Raw genomic sequence first — 9,047 nt, forward strand, 5'->3', positions numbered from 1 at the left:
GATCAGTATTAGGTGTATTTTGGTTACAGAGTCAATATCTTTCAGACATGTGTGAGACAGTTTTATAAAAAAACAAACATGAGGTCCTACTGCTAACCTTGAAGTCTCCATGACCCCATCTGTCTACAAAAACCTCCTCACTTAACTTTTATGGAGAATTCCTATGGGGGCTGCCACCATCATCCCTGAACCCAAGGAACCCATTGCTGACTTTCTGGGAAATATCTGTATGTTTTTCCATCCTCAGATTTGTAATAAGAATGTCCTGTTTTGGAAAAAATTTCCTGAACAGAACACCAATGGCTCATGCTCTAAGGTCAAAGATTGACAAATGGGACTTAATGAGATTGCAAAGTTTCTGTAAGGCTAAGGACACTGTCAAGAAAACAAAACAACAGCCAACAGAGTGGGAAAAGATCTTTACCAACTCCACATCAGATAGAGGCCTAATATTCAAGATATACAAAGAACTCAAGAAGCTAGACATCAGAGAATCAAACAACCCTATTTAAAAATGGGGTACAGAGTTAAACAAAAAGTTCTCAATTGAGGAATATCGAATGGCTGAGAAGCATCTAAGGAAGTGCTCAACATCCTTAACCATCAGGAAAATGCAAATCAAAACAACCCTGATATTCCACCTCACACCAGTCAGAATGACTAAGATCAAAAATTCAGATGACAGCAGATGCTGGTGAGGATGTGGAGAAAGAGGAACACTTCTCCACTGTTGGTGGGGTTGTAAACTGGTACAACCACCCTGGAAATCAGTCTGGCGATTCCTCAGAAAATTGGACATAGTAATACCTGAAGACCCAGTTATTCCACTTCTGGGCATATACCTCAGAGAAGCTCCAACATACAACAAAGACACATGCACCACATAAAAAAAAAAAAGAATGTCCTGTTTTAATTATACTGAATTGAGACTAAGACTCGGGGAACAGTTGCAGATTTACTCATCTCTGTCTACTGCTCTAGGTTACTTCCATTTCCACCTGGAAAGAGTGACTGTAACATACATTATGCTTGAATTCATGAACAGCTTTCACTTTAATATTACTGGTAACATCTAGTTCCTGGATATCAAGGGGGCTTCTACTAGGTCTTGCTATGTCACCAAATACTGGTTTAATCAAGGAAGGAGGAAAAAGAGAAACACAGTAAATAGATAAGGAGAATAATAAATACTAAGAATAGTTGCAGAAATGAATGACATGAGGTGCTTGCACCAAAGAAGCAGGTCTTGGGGCCTCTCAGTACACATACTGGGGCCCACAGGAGGTCATAGCCTTGTGCTCTGAAACATGGTAGTCCCACAGGGTGTTTTTCCTTGTCATCAGGAGTCCCAGCCATCTCAAGCTTAATGGGAAGTGTCTCCAACATCTACCCATATTAATATATCATCCATATAGTGGTATATATTGAGTCCTTTATCTAAATAAGGTTTTAATGCAATGGCTACAGTGACTTGACAAATGATTGGACTGTTATCTATTCCCTGTGAGAGGATAGTCCATTCATATTGTGAGACTGAGCCAGTGTTGTTAATGGGCGTACTGAGAACACAAAGTTTTCTAACTCAGGATTGGAGAGGGTTGAAAAAAAATTGCAGTCTTTTATGTCTATTGCTAATAGGGGAACATTGACAAGGATGGCTGAGATATGGGGCAGCCCTTTGGGGGGAGAGCCCCAGACTCCAGATGGTTTTGTTAATTGCCCTCAAAGTAGTCTCCATTCCAGAGCTCTTTTTTTATATTGAAAACAGGGGTGTTACACAGACTACAGGATGGACAGATGTATTATAGAAGCTGTTCTACCAGTTGTGGGAGGGCTTTATGTATCTCCCTTGATAGAGGTCACTGTAGGACACAGATGGCTTCACTGGAGAGTCATGAAGGCAGAAAGCATCAAATCTAACACTGGCCTCTAGAATTGGGAGTGATTTGGAGGAGGGTTTCTAGGGTCTCCTTGGGTATGACCTTCATTTGATATGGTAGAACTAACTCTAGGGCTTGTAAGCTATCTCTCCATAAAAGATGGGTGGATACTTGAGCTACCAGGGGGACACATGAGGCCAGTAACTCTTCAAGGCCCTCCCACCTATTAACCTGTTTTGTGGTAAATGAATGAGAGGTAGCCCCTACATCTAGGAGTTGGGGCACAGAGATCAGTTGACATTCATGTGGCTCTCTTGTTGTCTTAAAATTGCCTTGTCTACTCCAGTATCAATAAGACATTTGAATGGCTTATTATCTATTTTAATGGTTAATTTTGGGTGGAAGCCTTCTGAGATGCTAGACATCTGTAAGATTTCTATGGGATTAGTTGTCCCTCTTACTGTCAAGGCTGAGGGATGCCCCCTCTGAACTTTAAAAGTTCCAGTGGTTTACTGTCCTTATCATATATGAAAGTACAATATATTTTCCAATGTAAGCCTTCCTTACAATGGGGACAAATTTTCTTAGGGGGATTAGATGTGTTGTGGGGGAGGGAGTTTTGTGGGCATTCGTTTCTCCAATGTCCTGTCTACACATTTGAAGCAGATTCCATCTGTTTGCTACCACAAATGCCTGAGCCACAGATGTAATCTGGTGTGATGTGGTTCCTATATATTAGGTTGCCACAATCCACTTATGGTGCTCCTCCTGGAGACACTGGCAGGCTAATCTGGAGTCAGAGTCATGCCTTCCCATACAATAATTTTAAGAAGGAGATCTCTGGCTGTGGGGTTGGGGATTTTTCCTTCTAAGCTCATTCTCATTGAGAGTAAAATTGGGTAGGGGTTTTCTGGGCTTTTGATAAAGAAAGAGTAGGGAGGAGGCGGGGTATTGTGAACCTGAGGGCAAGGTGTTCCAAGCTTGGGTTGCACAAAGGTGACCTGTTCATAATATCCTGCTGGCTCTGTTGCCTGCTGTGCTCCGGTGGAAAAGTTTTCCTGGCCAAAGAGTTCATTAAAACTCCATAGGGTGTCACCTCAGGCCTGATTTTGCCTGACCTGTTGAAAGCATTCATCTCAAAACAGGGCCTCTCATTTTAGGAACATCAGGCTGGGCAGGGAGAAGCAATTATCTTTCCAATCTTGTTTAAGTTGGCATTATGGCTCTGTAGGAGAGATTTTGTCCAGGGTGTATGGATGCGATCCTACTTGACTTCCTGCCTGAGTTTTTTTAAGTCTGAGGCTTGGAATTGGTGCCAGTTGAGTGGTTTACTTAGATTGGGGTTAATATTAATGGGGAATGTTCGAGTGGTTTACTATTCTGGTTCTGTATTGAAGTCCTGAGTAGCATGGGAAGAGAATTTTGTTTTGCAAAAGAGACAAAAATTAGAAAGTTGTTGTGAGGTAGATGGTTGGGACTATGGCATTTGGTGTTTTGTTTTGTTTTGTTTTGTTTTTGTCTGTTTGGTTGGTTGGTTTTTTGTTGTTGTTGTTGTTGTTGCTTTGTTTTATCTAAGTGTTTTGTAGGTTTTTGGCTTTTGTGGCTCAGGTAGGGAAGAACAGTTGGGTGGAAGAAGGTAGAGAAGAGGGGGAAAGATGGAGGAAGTTCCTTTGTTTTTCTAATGGTGCCCTGTTCTTGGATGAGGCAAGGAGGAGCAGGAGGGGAAGATGGCTTATTTACTTTTTCCTCTGAGGGATAAGGAAGCAGGGGTGGGTAGATGGATTTTATTTCCCTTATTATCTGGGTAAGGGCTGTGAGATGTGAAATAGGGTGGTCTTTAGGACCTTGATCTTTGGGCTCATCTGACTGAGGAGCTTAGGGGCTGTGTTGCTACCAGCCTGTCCTATGTGTTGCCAAATTGTAGCTAAGATTGGTAAAAATTCATGGGAGGGGGGTTTTTCTTCCATGAATCAGGACTATAGATATTGGCATTGGCCATGCATGGCGCTATCTGAAGGACTTCCTCCCAAAACAAGAAGGCTTGACTTTTGGCTATTTTTATTTTGTGGGATTTTAGTAGGACAGATATCTTCCTGGCCTGGGGGACGTTTTTATGCAATGATGAGTTGCCCCATGACAGAAGAGTAGAAATGTTTGTTCAATGGGAACATTCCTTTGGTCTACTGGCTTTGAGGGACTACAAAGAAGTCCAAAACGCTAAGCCTTCCTGCAGATTTAAGAACTGGCAGCCACCATGTGGCTTTTAAGTGGTCGCTGCATTGCCAGGTTTTTTGTTTTTGTTTAAGAAGTTAGAGAGTCTTTGCCAGCGCCTGTTGCAGGCTGTCAGGATTTAGATTGAGGGTGGGGTGGGGAGTGGGACCTTCAGCCAACACAAGAGAGTAGCTCTGGCCAGAAGGTTTCAGTTGTCCCTTCAGCTTGTCCAAATCCATGCAATGGTGCTGACTGAAAGCACAGCAGGAAAGGACAGGTTGCTTAAAGTTTGGTAAGGTCGAGCAAGTTGAGACCCAGAGACTCCATGGGCACATACCTGAAGCTTAAGCAACTCCCAGATCCCTGAAAGACTTGGGCTGGAAATGAGAGAAGGGGCAGGGAGGGAGGGAAGGAGTTGGTGGTGGGGAGAAGTTACTTGTAGTTCTTAAGTAATCTGGAGTTCTGATGTGGATCTGAGTGGGTCACCAGCTGGGGGTATGCTTCAGCTCCACGTTGTTGACACCATTTGTTGGTCTGTGTACTGGAAGCTATCTGTGGAGCTCTCTGGCCTGGCAGGAAGGTTTCAAGCACAGGGGAGGGGAAGTGCCTCCGCTGCTGCTTCCACCACTGCTGCCCTGCTCTGGTGCCACTGGAAGTGCCAGGGCAGCTGCTGTTGGTAGAGGGCTGGCTGGAGAGTGAGCAGAGTGCAGGGGAGCGTCTGGTGGCTAAAGCTTCAGGAGAGCATTCTCTTCTCAGGCAGTGTTACAGCTCTTGTGACACTCAGAGGACAGAGTGATTCTCATACACCTTTATTTCTTCTGGATAGGGTCTTATGTAAAGTTTTGGGGTGAGATGGGTCTGACAGCCTCATCACATGACGAGGGACTTGTGGGCACTACCCCTACATAACTGATGCCACAGTTCTCTCTGTGGGGGCTGTGGCGACATCACAGGGGCCTGGAGTCAGGAGCTGGTGACATTCCTAACCGTCCCTTCTTGCTCTTCTGGGCTTCAAGCTCTAGCTAGACTTTACCAGGCTTCCTCTCGTGATCTACCACCCCACAGGCACCATGGAGTGGATGCCCATGACTTACTGCCTTCTTGTTGACTTCTCATAGGTCCTGGATGGGCCTGTAATCATTGGAGTTGGACTTCTTAACTGACAGAAGTTGGGTGTTGCATGGGGAATGTCAGGGTATAAGAATCCCCAAGTCTCTGAGCCTTCTGATAAGGGGAGTGATCCCCTTTTCAGCTTCCTGTAGCATCGGATATTTTCTAACCCATTCCCAGGCGGTTTTAACTCTACCCAAATAAGGGCTCAATGAGCCGCTAGTCCCATTCTCCCAGTCTCTGCTGAGGTTGAGGGGAATCATGGCTGCCCTGTGGAGATTTCTTCTCCAAAGGGCTCAATTCTTTGGTGGAGTTTATATTCATCTTCTAAAGATGGAAATTCCCTCAGGGTCAAAATTAATTTGAGCCCCAATTTTGGTTAGCAAGTCTCTTCCTAATGAGGGGTAGGGACACTTAGGTGTGACTAAAGCATAGGATTCTTGACCTGCTCCAAAGCCCATCATCCTTTGGGTAGTCTATGTTTATTAGTTAATGCCTATAACCCCACTGTACCATGACTTTTTGTTTGACAATTTTCCATGGGCCTCTGTGAGGATTGAATGTTAAGCTCCAGTATTTGCTAGAAACTTGATAGATTTCCCCTCCACTCTGATGGTTACTCTATGGTCAGGGAGGGGGCCCAAACCCTATCTTCCCTAGTCACATTTCTTCTAATTCCAGCACTTTCACTTGACCCCCTTCTGTTTTTTTTTTTTTTTTTGGCGGGGGGGATGGGGATTCTTAGGGAAATCTTTAATCCAATGCCCTACATCTTTATAATACATTAGTTTTTCTGGGGCTTATCCCTTGTTGGTGGTATCTTACCTTTGTTGCCTACAGATGTCATAGTTGTTGTTTCTCCACCTTTGTTTCAGCTGTGACAGTCAGCAAGATTTCCCCCAATCCCACATTTGGCATTGGAATGGGCCTGTTTGTCCTTGGGAGACTCTTGATTATTGTATACTTTATCCTCAACCTAGAGCATTTCTTGTAGGAACTTTTTCTGCTCTCTCTAACTTACTCTTTATGTCTGGTGCTGCTTGATAGATGAAAGTTATCATCACTGCTGACTTGTTCTCTGGTGGATCCACTTCTAGCAGGGTGTAAGTCCAGAATACTGTCATAATTCTTTCTAGAAGGGCTGCAGGGAACTCCCTATCTGCTTATCTTAACCAAATTAGTGGGGTGTCGAGCAGCTGCCCAGAGGTCTCCCATCAGAGTCTGGTGGTAGACCTGAAGCCTCTCCTTACCTTCATCCATGTTGTAGTGCCAGTTGGGTCTAGCTGAAGAAAAAGAGCTGTGAATAATCAGCTGCTTAGTAGTAAAGGCGCCATTCTCACCGGGAACTAATTTCTAAACCTTATTAATAATTCTCTCTCTCTTCTGTGGTGAAGAGTGTCTATAGTAGACAATCATTCCACATAGGTTGATGCATAAAGATTACTGAATCTAAAAGATCTATAATCTAGTCTCTAGTGCTAATCCTAAAGTCCTTAAATCCATACCAAAAAAAAGTATCAAAAGACTCATCTGGGTCTGTCCCATTATCCTAAAAGAAGAAAAATAAAAATAAAAGACTATAAAACAAACAAAAAACCCCACAGATACACTAATGCCAATTGGCATACAATACCAAAAGCAAAAGTGAGATGACCCTTTCACAGGAGTCATATATCAGATATTACATTAATTCATAATACTACCAAAATTACAGATATAAGGTAACAGCAAAAGTAATTTTATGGTTGAGGGTCACCCCAACATGAAGAACTGTATTAAAGGGCCAAAGCATTAAAAAGATTTAAAACTACTGCTTCAGTAGAACAGTAGTATTTTCCCCTAGTGAATGGCCTATATAGTCTCAGGTTCTTTGCTACTCAAGGAGTATCAAGCGTGGGTTCAGTCTCATGGAATGGAACATAAATCCAATCAGATAGTGGTTTGAGAAGCCTGTGCTCCCTTATACTCAGGGAATATTTACTTTGTTCTCAGATATCTGACCAGTTGAAGACTAATTATAGTTCCATAAGCAAACTTAAGTTGTTTAACATTAAAGACATGATATAGAGTAAAAAGCATTGTTTCAGATAGTGTTACAGGCTAAAATCTAAACATAACTCAGGGATAGAATTTGTATTAGTCAGGCTTCTCTAGAATCACAGAACTTATGGGTAGTCTCTATATAGTAAGGAAATTTGTTGGTGACTTACAGTCTGTAGTCCAACTCCCCAACAATGGTCAGCAGCAACTGCAAATGAACTCCAAGGATCTATCAGTTGCTTAGCTCCATAAGGCAAGCAGAGGAAGAGAGAGAATCTTCATAGGTCTCCAACAGAATGTGTGTCCCAGATTAAAGGTGTGTACCACCACACCTGAATCTGGAATTTGCTTTTTCCCAGGCAACCTTGAACTCAGAAATCTCCTTGCCTTAGTGTCCTAAGATTCATAGCCACTATGACTCAAGATTTCCATGCCAAGATCCATATCAGAAACTTGTGCCTTCCACCCTCAAGATCTGAATCACATGCAAGACCTCCAATTCTGGATTGTAGATCATTCCAGATATAGTCAAGTTGACAACCAGGAATAGCCACTACAGAATTGTAACTCTCTAAGTTAGGAATAATGATAGATTATTTTATGTAATTGAAAAATATAATGGACTAGATTTTAATTGTATATCACACTTAATAATTTACATGATTGTTATTGTTCTGTTCAATTTCTGTCTGAGAGGCGTTTGTTTTAATTGGACATAAAAGGTGAGATATAGATGGTGGTTCTGATGATGCTTTGAACAGGAATCTGTGTTTACCAACACTGAAGGTTCTTGCTCCCGGTTCACTTTTGATCTATCAATAAAGTTGCTAGTAGCCAATGACTGAGCGTGGGGAGGTATATTGAGAGTTGCTCAGGCAGACTGCAGAGAGAAAAGAGAGGGCTGGGGAGAGAAGGGACAGGAAAAAGGTCAACCAGCCATGTAAGTTTTCAGGGAAGTGGCCACCAGACTGGGCCTGGGGTAGCAGTGTAAGGTTTAGGAGTGCCCAGTCATTGAGTTAGCCAAGGAACTTTAAGAATAGCTGGTGTGAGTGTGCATTTTCTATTCAGGGATCTGAGAAAGATCTTGGGTAGGTGCAAGAGCAACCAGCCCGGAACACAAAGTGGTGTAGCCAAAAACTCCCACAACAGTTACTCCCACAACTTTTGTGCCAATGTTGTATCATATATCTTACAGGCAGGACACCATTGTAGATTGAAGGTACATAGCTTGGTTGGTATTTACAGTTCTCCTTTGGTAGCATGCAGAGTACCTTCCAGAACCGTGAACACTACTCAGTAGTATGTAAAGGCTCTAAGTAGAAACCAGTTTCACTTCTCCATATTTGATTTGTTATGTAGTGTTGTCTTCAGTATCAGGGCCTTACCACCAGTCTATGGACTGGTGATGATGGGTTTATTGTTTAGCCCAATCTCATTTTGCCACATTAACAGTCTGCCTTTTTGGCCTTCCTCACTTCATTTCTCCTCTATGACTAAAGTAAGCCTAAAGCTATGCAGCTTTTCTAAGTGTCATTTCTATCTGCTATCAATTTAGCTTAATTTGGTTTGAATTTGTCTTTTTATTATGTGATCTTGCAGATGGCTATAAAATCTAGGCAATACTCTTCTACCTGTTGAATTAATACTATCATATATAGTTGCAGGTATGTGTGATAAGTATATGTCTGATCCTCAAGTGATCCGTATTTAACCAATTTTAAAAAATACTCTTAAATATTGTATTCTACTATGCAATAGCTATTGGTCACATTGGGACTGTATCCATAGAAAGCATGTCTCCTAAGT

Source organism: Micromys minutus (assembly GCF_963924665.1).
Source record: "Micromys minutus genome assembly, chromosome: 19".
Classification (NCBI taxonomy): domain Eukaryota; kingdom Metazoa; phylum Chordata; class Mammalia; order Rodentia; family Muridae; genus Micromys; species Micromys minutus.